The sequence below is a fragment of the Carassius carassius genome, chromosome 2 (assembly GCF_963082965.1).
Source record: "Carassius carassius chromosome 2, fCarCar2.1, whole genome shotgun sequence".
NCBI classification, from domain to species: Eukaryota; Metazoa; Chordata; class Actinopteri; order Cypriniformes; family Cyprinidae; genus Carassius; species Carassius carassius.
The window spans coordinates 26351924-26369475 of NC_081756.1; the positions used below are offsets into that span (position 1 = coordinate 26351924).

General features: G+C 38.3%; 1 protein-coding gene across 3 annotated transcripts in view; it reads right to left on the minus strand.

The window, feature by feature from the left end:
• LOC132107703 (T-cell immunomodulatory protein-like) overlaps window positions 1–17552 on the minus strand; it is a 203699-nt gene that overhangs the window by 100197 nt on the left and 85950 nt on the right. The window lies entirely within an intron of this gene.

Genomic DNA, 17552 nt, shown 5'->3' on the forward strand with positions numbered 1-17552 from the left:
GATTACCATGCTCATTAACCAGTCAACATCTCGTTCTCAGGGGGCCAAAATAATTATTTCAGTTTTGTCATTATTGAGCTGGAGATAGTTATTTGATAACCTAGACTGTCCTTGAAGCAGTTAAGAGAAGGCTGGATGGAGTCTCCAATTTTCCAAGGCAAATATAGCTGAGTTTCATCAGCAAAGAAGTGAAAAGTAATATTATGTTGCCTAATAATACTTGCAAGAGGAAGATTAAAAAAGTGCACTCAGTATAGACCCCTGAGGAACCCCACTAACCATAGAGCTGAAGATGAGGAGAACTTGCTCAAAACTACTGAAAAAAGTTATTATATTTAAGACTAGATCTAAACCAGTGTAAGGCTACGCAGACCTAATGTTCCAGAAGATAAATAGGGATACCATGGTCTATTTTATCAAAGGCAGCGGTAAGACAGAGTAACAATAATGCAATGTTTGTCCCCAAGTCAACCACTAGTAAAAAGTTACTGGTCACTTTCAGCAAACCCGATATGATGAGTTGTAAAACCCTGATGAGACATAACAATAACTAACCTTTAAACCGCTTAACATTACAGATATAACAATAGCTAACTTTTAGAGTTAGAAACATAACAATTGCATCTGTAAGGAAAATCTAAGGTTTGTTGAGATTGTGGTAGAGTGTGGAGAGACAACTCACACAACCATCCTTGAGTTACATGATGTCACAATGTGTGATGGTTAAATGTCAAGGTTTTTTTTTCATGATTGCCAACTATGAAAACATATTAAATTTACTTAGTTATAAATGAACTCATTCTGCCAGATATTCTATGATGAGCTGAATGAATGACAACCAAGAAAGACACATCTTCAGTTCACTGGCCTATGTTTACCCTTATTTTATTCCCTCTCTCACCTGTTTTCCTTCTTGCTTTCTTTCATTCTTTCACTCTCTCAAATTAATGAATGTTTAATGGTTCTTAAGCTCCTGGAGCACTTCCCTCCCACAGTACTGCTGAGCCAGACCTCAACCCCCACCAAAGGTCCTAAGTAAGCAGTTCTGACTGATGGGCTGTTAAAAAAGGTTATGAGATGTTATGACAGCTTATGGGCACACTTGCCGATGACTCATCACAACAAAGTGGAATTACTGACAGGGTTTTAAATTGAACATGCTTGGCAAACCATTTCTAAACTAGGGCCATTATTGTTGAGAACCTCAATGCTGAAATAAAACAAATGATCCTTATGAAAGACTCTGAGTGGGTGTACATGCTGGTACGTGTTGAGATGCTATAAAATGCATGTACACATTCGGTTATGTTCCTGTGTGTGTGAGCTATCCCAGAGTCCTTTACACCCATATTACTATTAAGAACTACAAAAATTCTTCACATACTAGAACAAAACCATATCTTTCTCTCAAGAAGCCACTCACGCAGGATGGCCTTAACTCCCAGCTGGATTACTCTGAATTGAAGACTCTTTTCATTCCACATAGAAATGATTATGCAAACAGTCATTCTACTATTAGTCATTCTACGATCTACAATCGGCTTCCATCACTCCGTGTCTGCTTGTGTAAATTAACTTATATCAGTGCTGACTGCAGGTTAATGCTAAGTCTTGTTGATTTATTAGTGAGGGTAGATGGAAATCACAAGGCTGTGGGCTGACATTGTGGTGAACACAGAATGGGTCTACTCAAGTCCTTCAAGCTGATACCTACAGGTGCAAATCTAAAAAAAAAATGAATATCACGGAAAAGGTCTTTATTTCTTCTGTAATTTAATAATAAAAAGCAAACTTTCTTATATTCTAGATTCATTGCACCCAAACTGAAATATTTCAAGAGTTTTTGTTTTGTTTTGATAGTTACAATTTGATTTTGGGAAAGACTACTGACTTGACAGTTGTCCAGAAGACAATCATTAACATCCTCCACAAGGAGGATCAAGGACTCCTGAACCAGAAAAAAACAGACACCCACTTGTCATGGAGAGGAAATTAAGTATTTACAGTACACACAGGTTTTCAAAAGCCATTCTGATTTAAAAAAAAATTTTTTTTTGCCACCATTAATAAAATAACACCAAATACAAGAGTAAAGAGACAGCAGAGCTGCTTTGGATTTTTCCTCTGTTATTCACTGTCGTTTAGCAAAATGGTCCATTCCTGAGTGCCTGCAAGTCACAGTTTTATGTAACAGCAGTGTCTCTGTACATGTGAATCTTATTGGTTTGCCAGCTTCATTTGTACTGTGATGGAAAAGAGATTACAACACCTCTCCGTAAAATAATCAGTTGCACTGACAACATGAAAATATTTGTATTGGTCTGAACAGACACATTAGCAGCTGTTCATTCAAAATGTTTATCATGCCAAATTTTTACAGTAAACATTTTTTGTGGAATGAACATGCCTTTAGAAGGTTAAGGAAAGGCAAGAGAGAAAAACATGTCATGTCCTGCTTTACGATGAAAGCGATAGCTGCTAGCATGTGCCAAACTTGGCATGTAGACAGTAAGTCTGAATATGAGCAGGTTTGATCTACATTGAAAACATCCTTCAAAAGTTTAAAAATAACCCGAACCAGCTGCCATTGAGAATAGGTGTTGGCAGCATTAACTGCTGGCCAATGAAGACTGCTGGTGGCAAACCAGCCTGGCAGTGTCGACCTGTACCATTGCACAAACAGCATAGACGCTACATGCTGTAGTGAATCAGCTCAAAAGGGAAATATGAATAATCAATCATAACTAGTTATGATTAATTATAAATATTTAGATCCGCTGTAAGTATTTACTTGACCTCTCAGTGTCAACTGTCTGTCAATTCTAAGAACGTTAATTTCCTGGTTAAGGAAAATAACTTTCTTACTGTACAATAACACTCAGAGCATGTAGCAAAAATCTGCATGATTAGGGACTTCAGTTATGAGCAAACAATGAACAATCTCAAGTGTGATACAAGACTTTATTAATATTAGTTTCTTAGTTCAAACACACCTTTGTAAAAGGTGCATATGATACTTAATGTATCAATTGATAAGACTAAGTTTGATACTTGCACGTCTCGCCTGTTTGAAAAAGAGTCCTGATGCCCTTTGGGGCTCCAGTTGGTCTCTGCTGAAGTGAGTTGATGAGAAAGACCCCATGACATGGATAATTTCCTTTTCTTTAAATGCTTTTTAATGTTTCCTAAGGTGTACTTATATTGTTAGTATGATTTTTACATTTAAAATTTAGAAATAAAAAGCATTTTTATATCCTGATATTAGCCCTCCGAGTAAACGACAACTGTTGTGATTGGCTGACATCTTTGCATTCGAAATGCGTATTACATGTGGAACCCCTCTCAAATATATATATATATACATATATATATATTTTTTTTTTTTTGTTTTTGTTTTACAATTACAGCTGCCGAGATTAACGGATCGTGGAAGTGTTGATATCATTATTTTGTTATATTTTCCCATCACATGAAAGGCTTCAGTGATGAGCATTGAGTAAACGGAGTCTGTTTATCGCGTGAATGCAGTGATCTCGTCATTATTGCAACACGTTTTCTCTCACAAAATGCTTTCACCACAACTAACAGCAAACACATGAATACAGTAAGAGCTTTGTTGTGCAGCATAACAGTGTCATTCATTGTAACGGCAGTTTAGGCAAGAGTGCAGATATACTCGCGATGTGTGACAGCTCCGAAAAAAAAGGGAGCGTTTAATGAGTTTTTTTTTTTTTTTTTTGTTACATAAAGAGACTTAAGTGACAACCAGGCTTTAGTATGACTATTTATATATAAACTAACAATGAGGCAATAATAATTGGCTCAAATAAAACATCAAAACCAAGAAATTACAAGATTGTATTGAACAACACTGTTAAAATACATAATGTAATATGCCTATATATAACATGAACATAACCAAAGTCCTTTTAGGACTTTTTTTTTTAATTGTCTCTGACATAACTTAAGTATTAAAACATGTATTAAAACAAATACCTGTAGAGGGCGCCAACGGCCTGGTGACGTTTCACTTTACAGCATGATTAAACAATGTTTAAATCCATTAAATTTTAATATTTGGCCACGTGCAGAAACATTTTGAAATCTCGATGTACAATACAATGTCATATTTAGACATAGGTTGATATATCTTCTGTGTTGGCAAAGGTTTATAAATGATTTACGTTACAAATCTAGGGGGAGATAATGCACACGGTAGTTCCAGATTACGTTAAGCAATTAAAATTCACAGCGTATACAGAGGAGTTCAGCCCCTTTCACACATACAGTCTTTACTGGTAAATCACTGGTAAAGTTACCATTAATAGATCATGTGTGAACAGGATCTTTTCAGAAATCCCAGTAAATATGTGTTGGCAATCATATCATTCTTATGGAGATGACATGATTACTCTGAGCCGTTTACAAAGCTCCGCTGCTTTATAATGAGCTTTTCTATGTAAATACGCGCTAGATGGATATATTTGATCATTTCGCTTCACAGTTTTTTGTCGTGCTTCTCCATTCATCGGGGCTGCGACAATTGAATACTATTATGCGCGTCTCGTGTTTATAAAAGCAAAACATTCTGACTGGCTACTAATGTTAGTTACTGTTAGTAAATGTCATACCATTGGTAGGCGAACGCATTGACTCAAAAGTCATATCAATCAACAAGATTTTTTTTTTCTTTTTATGTAGGATTAAACGCTGCACGTCGGAAATCCGGCACGGTGCCGGAGAACTTAAAGCCATGAAAATCTCGATTTACACCGATCAGAATTTCTAGAAACTTGGGGACCATAAACAGGCTAGAGGAACTAATTATAATGTTAAAAAACATCAGAAAGTGAAATTCTCATGTCATAGGACCATTGAGGCTCTTAGCTCAGCATCTTCTCCTGAAATTTCTGAATCTAAAAGAAACGCCCTGATCTGGTGATCAGTGATCTATATAAGATGACAATGTCACACCCTCAGGATTTGAGTGAGCCAATGAGGAATTGTATCTTTTGGAGGGAAGATTTACAACTCTTTGTCACTAGTATGGTGTCTTGTATATGAAATTAGATCGGGGGGGGGGGGGTCAAGAGAAGAATCATCAAGATTCTTATAAAACTAATGTGTTGCATAGGTATCAACATATAATATATATTCTCATTTAGATCATAAAAATACAAACTCATAGATACCAAACATCATATAGATGAGGTTATATTAACTAGTGATCCTTCAACAGCATGCATAAAACATATACAATATACAAAAGATTAATTACAAGAAGAGTAACAACATACACAATGCCCTAAAGAATATGTGAATTAATTAAAGGTTATTCTTTGAATTAATTAGACAAGAGTTCCTTTTTATGAGTATTATGTGTCTCTTTTTGAGAGACTTGAGTTAAGAGCTGCTTTGCCACATTCCTGGGAGCCGTAAACCTAGTGTTATCAGATAGTGTGCCTTTGGTTGATATGTAACCAGAGGCCTGTTCTTTCTTTTTTTTTGAGGTGATGGTTGCATTTTGGGGGAAGGGTCCATAGACCCTTTGGTTAGATGAGGGGGCATTAGATATTATTTGTTAAATATAACAAATAGTTGTGTGTCTGATTGGTCCAAATGCTACAATGCGCAGGCATCCCTCAACTCTAGGTTGGCAGGGTCACATAGGGAGGGATGTAAAAGGCACCATGCAGAATTGATGCAGAAATAAGCCCGATGGGATGTGACTGGCAAAATGTCCTGCTTATCAGTAAATGCAAACAGGTTTTAAATCAATGACCAATAAGACTGGTAAACAGATTATACTTTAAGCCACCATACAACTGAGAGAGAATTTCCCATCATCTGAGAATCAGTCAGGCCTTTCTAACAAAGACTCTGCACATTTATCATCCTGTTTGTGGTGAACGTCAACCTGACAGTTCATTGAGGCTGATCAGGTAAACATTGGGGCTGGTCCGAATACCTTCTAAGCTTCGTTAGTAATCAACACCACATATTCAAAGTTTCGTAGGGACAGGGCTGAACATATTCTTCTCTCTAACACCATGTCTACACCTGACGCAAGCGGTGCGGCAAAATACAATAGAACCTATTATGCGGTCTACACTGGATGCGTGTGGCGTGGCTGACAAACGCCCGAAAGTAAACTGTTGCTGCTTTCTATGTATGACGTATTGATACAAATTTCAAATGATTTTCCACGGTCGCTTTGGTGTGTCCTGTGTAGACAGACTGTAGCTGTTGCAGCACGGCGCGACAACTGTTGTGTCCGGAGTAGACAGTGTAATAAAGGCAGGAGTCTCTGTGTGTCTGTTTGCATTTTATTATGTCGAGAACCATTCATTGCATTGTGGGCGTGTTTCTGCGAACCCAAGGTAGTGCAGTGTCGCATTTTGGTGCAATATGGAGACGCGAAACGTTCAGAATGAATACACTTTTAATCAACTACAGAACAGCAAGAGCCAGAAGTGGCGTGCCTCATGCGGGCTCTTAATAAAAATTATTATTAAGCTGGGCTACTGTGCATTTTTTATGATTGCCATATTAGCAAATATTTTCCAAGCAAATTAAGTGCACATTTTTATCATGTGTAAAATGACTGCGTAACATGTCAGATAAAAGCAGTTTTTTTTTTTACACCAACAATATACTTACAATATGCGTACTACTTACAGAACTCAAGTGATTTTTCAAACTTGATGTGTTGTTGTGGTAGGCCAGTTTCAAATCGCATATCTGGCACACTGCCTTTGTCTTGTCCTCACTCAATTCAAAGTGCTCCCACACAGCTGAGGTCTTCCTACTTTTTGTCTTCTCTTCCAGATGAACTGAATCAAGACATTCACTCATGGGCGATTCATATACAAAGGCGAATGAGAACCGTTTCACCAGGTGTTAAAAAAAAAAAAAAGATTTTTCGAATCTCAAAATTGAAAAACAAATGCCAACCCACTGAATAATCGAATATTTTGGTACAGCCCTAGTGAACATGTGGCATGACTTGTAAAAAAAAAACACTTTTGCATGTCTAAAACTACAACTGGCAACTCGGAGTGTGTGTGATGGATAAGAGGAGCGATTAGAAAGCCTGGAGTTGAGAAGAAAGAGAGGAACAGTTAATTTATGGTGAATGTGTGGTAGGACGGGCCTGTTGCTGAAGAGAGAGGTAACTCTGCTAGAATTAGCCTCCCATCCATCTATCAGCTCCTCTACTGATTAACTCAATCAACCAAAACTTATGTTCAATCAAACAGAAAAGAGTTGGAAGCTAATCAGTGTCATCCAGGATAATGAGACACTCTGTAATTAACCAACTACCACAGAAAACACGCTAATTTTTCATTTGGCTTCCTGCTTCAAGATGTTTATTGGCTGAACACAACTGGGAGAGACCTGCATTAATGCCACTGGAACGTCCTGAGCTTCTAGACACTAAGGATGATAGGATACTTCAGCACCAGCGATTACTTCAGTTTTATAGGTTATTGCTCTACTTGTTCATGACACACATGACAGTTTGTCATGTTATGGGCACTTACATCATTTGAAGTGTCTCATTTGTGTAAATGACGACATGAGCCCAGCAAACACCATGTGACCGAACAGCTGAAATGCCAACGAATTAGACTATATCATTGTTGCCAGAGTGAAGGAGAGGGGAAGGAGGAGAGAATGATCTCTTTAATGCAGAAAGCCATGATAGCCTTTCCTTAGCAAAAGTAATGGGGTATTTTAGAGCAGATGCTGTGCACAGAATATAAATGGCCTATTTTCCTCCCTCAGTCGGGGAGACATCATCACGTTTGCATTGCCAAGACTCCATCCCCGTGGCTTTGTTTACTAAAGCGCAATAAGTCCCTGTTTTAGCCGAGCTACGCTTTCCATCACTCCCATATCCCAGCTGCGAAGCTTCATTAGGCCAAGAAATTAAAATCAGAGATCAACGGCGGGAAGACACCAGACGAGGTGCTATTACATCAATAGGTGCCACTGACAGATGATATGAAAGTGCGATGTCTGATGAACTGCCATCTTTATAACACTTCAAGAGAAAAAAAGGAAGAAAGAAAGCTACATCGCTTGTCGCATTACGAAGAATGCATGCCATTCCTCCCTGTGTGTGAAACAGAGTCTACAACAGACAGTCTCTTCATTAGCCTCCCTAAAGCAGAGAAGCACAATTTGTAATGAAATGTGGTACAAGAATCAGGAGACAGGCATGTCAGATCAGAGGTATTGATGGCAGGAAAGGTGGGAGGGGTACAGGCTGTTATTACAGCATGCAGTGTTTATGTCTGAAGAGGAAATACTATAGACACATGCACCTGCGAGAATGCCCAGAACTGAAGGTCACCTGCAGGCAGTGATTAATTTGTAAATAATAAAAGCTGAAGCAAGGACTGGTGGTGGGGGTTGGTGGGTTAAAAAGTGTCTTAAGCACCATTTTGACACTTCATGAGTGCATACAAATATAGTGTACATAGCTTGTAGTGGAAAAAGCTTTGTTGATGATACTGGTGGGAGCGATCTAGTTAGTGTTGCACTAGCAGCTTGCAGTGAGGTGACAGGTTAACACAGGATTACTAGAGCGATGGTAAGTTTCCTAATAATTTGCATTAATGTAATTTGCATGAAGGTGTAAATAAATGTACTTTAATCATATTTTTTAGCCATATTTATTTTTACATTAATACTTTTATTTAGGATGAATGATTTAAATTTATCAAATTAAAATTTCGATTCCACCTATCGATTATGCACTTTTGTTTTCTTCTTCATCTGTGAGGGCCTGACCTAGCGAACCACCAGGACCTTGCTCACTAATCTAAGCACTCCAAAGTTTGCCTACATTTGCAATCAGAAGCCAAAAAATCTATAATATCTTTGATAGCTAAATATGTCGCAAGAGAGGTCTCACCACCAACATGACAAAGCACTTTGGTAATAGTTTTTTAAGATCGCGAACACGATTCAAACACCACCCTCATTCTATTCCTAAATTACAATGATTCGTCTGTTTCATTCCTCAACCTTTGACGTGTGCGATTACAATGTTGTGATCAATTATTGGTCTATACGTGCAGCGTACGATCACACCAGTGTGATTCGAACATTTAAATTTGCGTTCGTCTGTCATGAATGAAAGATGTCTTCATAGTCTTTTCAGCCACAAACATTCTAAATCACAGAAGTACTGGAATAAAAGTTTATAGTTCAGATATAAACTGTGTGTTTATGATGTGCATGGTAGCGATTAAAATAGAGTAAATAACCTTTTGAAAGTAATTTGACACTTCAAATGAAGATTTATCATTATGCCAGTAGGTGGCGAAAAGGGGCTGTTAAAATATATTTGTCTTTGAAACATACAAGAGATTTGTTAAAGAAAGCAGATTCATTTAGTAATGAAACAAGTACATATTGAGGGAGTCATTTTTTATCATCAATTCATAAATTACATTTGATTTTTGTTTTTTCGTTTTTTCTTTTAGAATCAGGAGAGAACCACGACTTCCATTGAGGAAAAAAAAATTTATCTTGAATCTAGTTTTATTTTGCACACAAATGGCTCTTGAAGAGTCCATTTTTTTATGTAACCTGTTGATTTCTGTTCATGGTATTCAGCTCCAATAAATGGTTTGTAAAAAAGAGACACAGGTTAAATGTTTGATATCATTATTCAATAACATAGGAATCAAACTAGGAATCAAAAAGAATCGGAATCGATACAATTCTAATGATACCCAATATTCATTTCAATATTCATTTCAACAGTTCCAGCACTGTTATAGAGAGAAATCATTAATACCAATGGTGTTTTCACTCTTTATAGAATATTATTCAGACAAATTACAAATAACTAAGGATTCAAGAGAAGTAAATGCGATTACTTCAGGACAAACTTTCAAAACAGAGAATTATTATAATCACTTTTAACAAGAGTCAGACATAAGATGTGCGAAGTGAACCATAGGGTTTGTTTATAACATTAGGAATTGTTTGACCAATAAAATGTACAGCCATAGCATTAATGTCTTTCAGAGGTGTATGAGGTTTGATAAACTAAAACAGGTGCTGCATCGTACTGCAGTGGTGCCAGATCAGCTAATCAAAAATACCTATTCACTGACTAAAAAAAGGCAAAATGGATGACAAAAGTTGTCCCATGACAGACTAGCATTTGTGAATGTTAAAGTAGAGAACATTAGCAGGAGTCACTTAAGGAAAGAGCTAATGACTCGGCCTGCGCAGTGCCCTTAGAGGAAAGCTCAGAGGATTTCTTCAGAATTATTTCAGATGACATTAAACAGGAATGACCGAACTAGCATTTCACAAAAATAGTCAAAGGTTCGAATCCAGATCTATCAGACATTTCAGTGCATGCATACTGCAGTTTCGTCGTGTACCACAATGCACCATTAACCACAGTTGTACCTTAAACTCTGCAGCACAAACACACAAAGCCCTAGAAAACCTTCTGAACACTTTACCAACTGCCTAGTAACCACAGGGGATGTTTAACACTTCGCAAATGACAAGAATGCACTAATCTGTGGCTTTTTCTGTTGAGTTCTGTGCGCTGTATTTCTAGGAGGAACTGCTCATCAGATAAAACTTTTATTTTGGCAAATTTATGATAACACTCTCAGCTCCCATTAGCACATTTTACCATATTCAAATCTGTGGCACACATTAATCAGTTTAGATAAGTGGTTCTCAAACCTGTCCTGTTTCCTGCCCTGCACATTTTATATGTCTCCCTCAATTATCACACCTGATTCAACTCATCAGCTCATTAGTGGAGACTGCAAGACCTGAAGTGGGTGTGTCAGATATAGGGAGACATATAAAATGTAAAGTACTGGGAGTACTTCATGGAGAGGTTTGAGAACCCCTGGTTTAGATGATGTTAAAAACTATTTAAATAATTCGTGGGTTTACTAAAAACTCACGAGTGGCAGCATACAAGCTGAGCATGTGGTGCTGTGACACGAGGGGAGCTGGACAGCATGAGTGCTGACAGATTCACCAGCTGCCTGAGTGAGACACTAAATGAAGGCCTCAGCGCCCTGTATGGGTTAAGCAGATAATGGCCAATCTAACCTCCTCAGGAGATGTCTCTACATGGATGTCTAGGAAATGTAGCCCTTAGTAGCTTTGCCCACAGAACAATTACTTCTGATCATCTAGAGGTGCCATGATAAAAAGAACCAGTCAGATACAAAGCCACATCCACACTAACACTGATCAATACCATAAAACAAACTGCTCAGAGACTGACGCTTTAGGTGACTTCAGATACATATTCAATGATACACGCAAATATCCAGACAGTGACACACACACACACACACACACACAGCGCAGGCAGAATTCAGATTGTAAACCATGAGAGTGAGTGTAAATATTATTTATATTCCTCTGAGAAAAAAGGAATGAAATACATGGCCTGCCACAATCAGCTGATGCTGCCAAGCTGGAAACAAAGTTGCTATTAAGAAGTACATGAAAATGAAATAAATAAGTGTAAGACATTCCGGGCTGAGAGAGAGACAGCACCTGTTCACTTCCTCATGACTGTTGAAATTCAATACACATGAACACAGAAGCTCACTTCCACCATCACAGACAATCTATTGCTTTACTCTTTCACACCATGTTTTATGGATGCCGCTTTGCTACATTGCAGCTTAAGGGATAGTTTAATTCTGTGGTTATCCCAAAGTCATTCCTTTCTCAAATTCTTTCAGAGCCTAGAATCCATGTCTACAATCCAGGCAATCATTTAAATCTTTTTTTGCAGTTTTGCAGTTTGCCATACGTGTTCCATTGAAATTTCAAGAGGGGGGGGCTGTTAGAAAGTCATTTAACACAACAAATCTCATTGGACATTTGAAAAACAGGCACGAGGCGGTGTACAGCGATTACCTGCAAGCTGACCAAAAACGGAAAAATGAAGTCGCCAAGAAAGCGCAAACCCTCGGTAAGACTCAGACTTCAATTGACACGGCATTTGAGAAAGCCAAACAGCTGCCTCCAGACAGCGCCAAAGCGAAACAAATAACAAACAAGGTGATGTAAATCATCGCTTTAGATGACCAGCCTTTCTCTGTAGTGGAGGACGTGGGTTTTCGGAGTCTGATTAAGTTTATGGAGCCATGCTATTCGCTGCCGAGCCGGCGTCACTTTGCCGAGGTCTGTCTCCCCGAAACCACAACATTGTGGCCACGCACATTCATGAGCTACTGGCTTGCGACATCGCTGCAATCAGTTTGACCACAGATATATGGAGTTCAGATGTAAGCCCTGTGAGCATGCTTAGCCTCACGGCACAGTGGATTGATAAGGACTCCAATCTGGTGAAGGCAGTGTTGCACTCCCAGGAGTTCGCAGGTACCCACTCAGCATCTGCTATCTCGGAGGCATTTGAGAAAATGTTCCAGACGTGGAAAATTGACAAAACCAGAGTGCATGCTGTCATGAGAGATAATGCTAGGAATATGACGAAAGCTATGATGGACAATGGTCTGGCTAGTTTTGGCTGCATGGCGCACACACTGCAACTGGCAATTCATGACGGTGTTTTTAGCCAGCGCAGCCTCACCGATGTTGTGGCTAATTGCCGAAAAATCGTCGGCCACTCTAAACACTCACCCCTCGCATATTCACGTCTCTAGGCTGTGCAGATCCAGTTGGGAATGAAACCAAAAAGGCTACAGCAAGATGTTTCCACTCGCTGGAATAGTACATTTTATATGATGGAGAGCTTGCTGGAACAAAAGCTACGACCTCCCGGCCACTCTCAGTGCGCACCAGTGGCAATTAATTGAAAACGTTATAACACTCCTCTCCCCGTTTGAACAATTGACGAGAGAAGTTAGCATCAGCTGCAGATGTCATCCCCTCTGTGACAGCCCTGAGACGTCTTCTGAGTAAGCAGGCTGACACAGACCATGGCGTTAAAACAACAAAGACCTCATTATTAGAGGCTGTAAATAGACGCTTCGATCAAATCCAGTACGATCCCATGTTCTGCATTGCCACCTATTTGGACCCCAGATACAAGTATCGTTACTTTGATGAGGATGTTAAACAACGCGCTCGAGAAATACTTGAGGCACACCTGTTGCCTGCTGCCGGTGCAGAGGATTGGACACGCGATGGAGAGCGCGCACATCACACAGAGCGCAAGAGGCAACGATCCGACAGAGCAGGGCCCTCCCTGCATGATGTGTTTGAGGAGATTCTGGAAGAAAATGGACCAGAGAGGACAAGTACCTCTGTATCCCAACAACTGGGTATTTTCCTGGCAGAGCCCACTATTCCCAGAGGTGAGAGCACACTCTGTTATTGGAGAAATAACGACCTGCGTTTTCCCGAACTCGCACAAATGGCATGCAAATACCTTAGTGCGCCATGCACCAGAACCGAGAGTGAGTGGTTATTCAGCTCTGTGTCTCATGTCTTGGATGAAAAGAGAAATAGGCTTTGCTGTGACAAGGCAGAGATGCTTATCTTTGTAAAGAAAAACATGCATCTTATTAAGAAGTAGGCCAGAGATACAGCAGGTGACTTATGTGTCATTAATGATCAGAAGTGGAGGTACTGTTTTTGTTTTATAAGATGCCCCATGTTCCAGCCTTTGAGTTCTGAAACACTGTAATGTTTTATTCTGTATAAGAAAAAAGTTGAAAGATAGCCCTATTTATGTTTGTATTTATGAATAACAATTTATTTTAATAGCATAATTTATTTATTTCACTTGTTTTTGCATTTACACTTGATGTATTTTTTTTATTTATCAGTAAAAAATGTTTTATTGGGCCATGAAAACAATCTCATTGAGTAAGTTTTTGTTTATCAGGCTAAAACCATTTTTTTAATTTTGTTGGGCGATGTACTGAAACAATCTTTTCATTGATTAGTTAGCAGTCAAATGTTTTTGAATGTTATTTTTCACAAAAGTAAAGAACTTGTCATAAATAAGGTTATAACTAATGTCAACCAGAAAGTGACATTAAAGGTTGTTTGTGTTTCATAAATTGGTCTGATTGAATTTGTGCTCATTCTAGGATAGTGTGATCAAGAGCCGAAAGACTTGTATGTTTCCGTGGCACAAAAAAAGAAATAAATAACAAAAAGAAAAAACATCGGCATCGGCCATCGGCCAAGATGTTATGTTAAACATCGGTATCGGTATCGGCCCAGAATTTCCCAATCGGTGCATCCCTAATCTTGATTCATTATATTTTTACTATTTTATGAAAATATCTTACTGAAAATCTCCAAATTTCCAGTTCATTCTTATAAGTAGTGGTCAACCGATATTTGCAGTTTTTCAAATATCAGCATGTAAATAGTGCTCACATTCTCTCTCTTTTCACCGTTGTCTTTAGAAGTCTGTCTTATAATCAGATAGAGCGTTAAAACAAAGGAGTTAAAATGTATACAAAAAGTATTATAATGACTGCTTTTATATTATTAGTAATAGAAAGGCAAACATTATAATACTTTTTCGTTTGCCATCAGCATTCAGCAAATACGCATTTATATAATTTAAACAAATCTTTGAATGACTAATGAACATATAATTTCAATGTAATTTTCAAAATGAGTGTTACCTTGGCTTATTTGAAAGAAAAGAAAAAAAAGTGATTCCCAATGCACACAAACTTCCCAGAATACTGAGTGTCCTGTTGGTTACAGTGTTTACTTCCATTTTAATTATATTTTTATTAAATATTTGTTTATTTGTGAAAAATACACTGTCATTTTAAATGATTTAACATTTCTTACATATTAGTAAAAAAAAAAAAAACAATATCAGTCAACCACTAGCTATAAGACATTCTGTAAAGCTTGCAACAGTAACCAAAGGGGGGTGGGAACAAAAGATAAATTTAAAGTCAGCAAGAAATAGTAATTGTCTTTTCTTCACCTATTGTGATGTATATTAATGCTAAAAATATAATTTATGATACACTTAGCAATATTCCATAAACAAATAAGAACTGCCAGTTTAGATTTCATGGTGACTATAAAAGCTGCCGTTGGTAATTTCTGCGCCACTGTTATTACTAAATGGAATAAACAAAAAAAAAATCCAAATGGGTCAACCCTTTTATCCATTTCACAGGTAGTCCTGCCCCACACTCACATCATTTGCTAAGAAAAGAAACCTTTGGACCATTTAAGTGAACAGAAATATCAACCTGGCTCGGAAATCAACCTGGATTAATCATAGTGAACCCATCATTAAATAAAGATATTTACATTTTTAAAATTCAAAAACCTATCTACACACACAACCTTTAATTAATACAGAAGTGACTTTGAAGTGTCCATTTATACAGCCAGCCAAAAGTGTATGTGCGCGAGGGTGATGACAATCACTGTCTCTAATCACTCTAATGAGTGTGGTGTTACATGTGTTTACACTCTCAATATTAAGCAGATGAGCTGGAAAGGAAAACAGAGAGAATGAGTTTATTTAGCAGACTATGTGTGTGTGTGTGTGTGTGTGTGTGTGTGTGTGAGAGAGAGAGAGAGAGAGAGAGAGAGAGAGAGAGAGAGAGAGACATCTCTGGGCCAATTAAATCATAGACTGCGTTCTTTGACTATAACACAAGTGTGCCATTTGTTATTCTGTACCTTTTGTCAAGTGTTTGTTTTCTTCTATCTTCTCTATTCAACACACCATGTGTGTTGCTATGTCTATATCAGTCTTGTGCATTACTTGGCAGCATTGAATAAATGCATTCAAACCAGTGTAGCTTGTTGTTTTCTGTACTCTAAAAAGAATGGAAGGGGAAAAAAGAGAAGAAAAGAAAGAAAGACCAATAATGGACTGAGACAAAGTGATGGACAGATGGGAATATAATGAAAGTCAAACTTTTCTTTCTTTCAGTATATCTGATTATGAAGACTAGCACCCCTGGCAGGCGGACAAAAGCCGACACGTGTTCCCGCCCTTTACATTCTTGCCCTCTCCTAGTCTCCCGTCCAACGTTGTTCCCTTTCTCTCTGGTCCAAAGGCTTGTGACAGGCAGATTGTGTGTGTGTGTGTGTGAGGGCAGAGAGATAACCGCTGCCTTCTACTGTGAGGCTGACATTCAGCAAAGAGCATGAGCTGCCAGACCACAGCAGCCCTTTAACACAATGAGCTCTAAATAACCATATGCCACTATTATTATTGCTTTTATTGTAATCTATTACCATAATTTTAATCTTCATATATTCAGTGGATAATATATACTTTGAATACAAGATGATTTCTTGAATGCCCCTTATGGGATCCATTTATTGGAAGAACAAACAATCCATCAATCAATGTCACACAATCCATAAATCCATTTAAAATGTAGGTCTGATAAAACAAGTAATGGTTTTCTGATTAATCAAAAAAAAAACAAAAAAACATGAATGAGGCTGACGAGTGTCGTGTCGTCAGCAAACTTCCTGACAGAGGGGTCTTTAGATGTGCAATCACTGGTGTAAAGGGAGAAGAGCAGTGGGGAGAGAACACAACCCTGAGGAGCTCCAGTGCTGATCGTAGGAGTGCATTTTATATATTTCATTATATTATATTTCATAATCAGGGCTTGACATTAACTTTTTTGCTCACTAGCCAATGTGGCTAGTGGTTTTCCAAAGTTACTAGACACACAGCACTTTTACTAGCCACATTTTTGTTGTTGTGAATATTCTCTCATATCATATACCAGCCATTCTCAACCTGACTTCCACTTTTCGTTGAAAAGTATTTTGTTTTGCTGTCTCTTCTTCCTTTTTGGTTTCATTGTCAGGTTTTCTCATGTGTTGTCAGCTCACCGGGTTAGCTCCACCGGCGTCCAACAACGTAACTCCAGCAGGGCAGCAGGGCAAGCGCAAGGCAACACGGTGTGCATTAGTGATGCGCGGGTCGGGTTGGGACGGGTAAAGAAATTGTCACATTATTGTTGCGGAGGGTCATTTAAAACAAAACAAAAAAATCCATATACTGTATGTTGTAGTGTTGGGCGATATGGTCATTTTGCAAATCAGATCCGATCGACGATGCACGATATTATCGTGTATGGGTGGAGCAAGAGAGAGACTCTTTGTTCTTGTCATAGCATAACTATTTGGTGTTTTAAACCGTGCAGGTGCCCCAGAGAGAGCATATGGAATGACCAATAATAGACAATTACAATAGGCCGCCTCATAACCTGCGGGTCAGGTTGGGGCGGGTAAGGAAACTTTACTTTATTTGTGGGGCGGGCCAAATAATTTCATTAAAAAAGCGGTACCCGCGGGTTGGAAAAAACCCTGACCTGTGCATCACTAGAGTGCATGTTAATCTCATGGGAGTTGTAGTCTCATAGTGTCACACTGCAATATGGCTTATTTCATATGCCTTTTAAAAACACTACAATTATTCAACCAAATAATAATAACTGTCTAGTTGGAGTCCCTTTGTTACTGGCCATGAGCAATTAACACCCGCATTTGTCAAGCTCTGCTCATAATAATTAATATTTTATTCCTGTGATAAGAAATTAGAGATT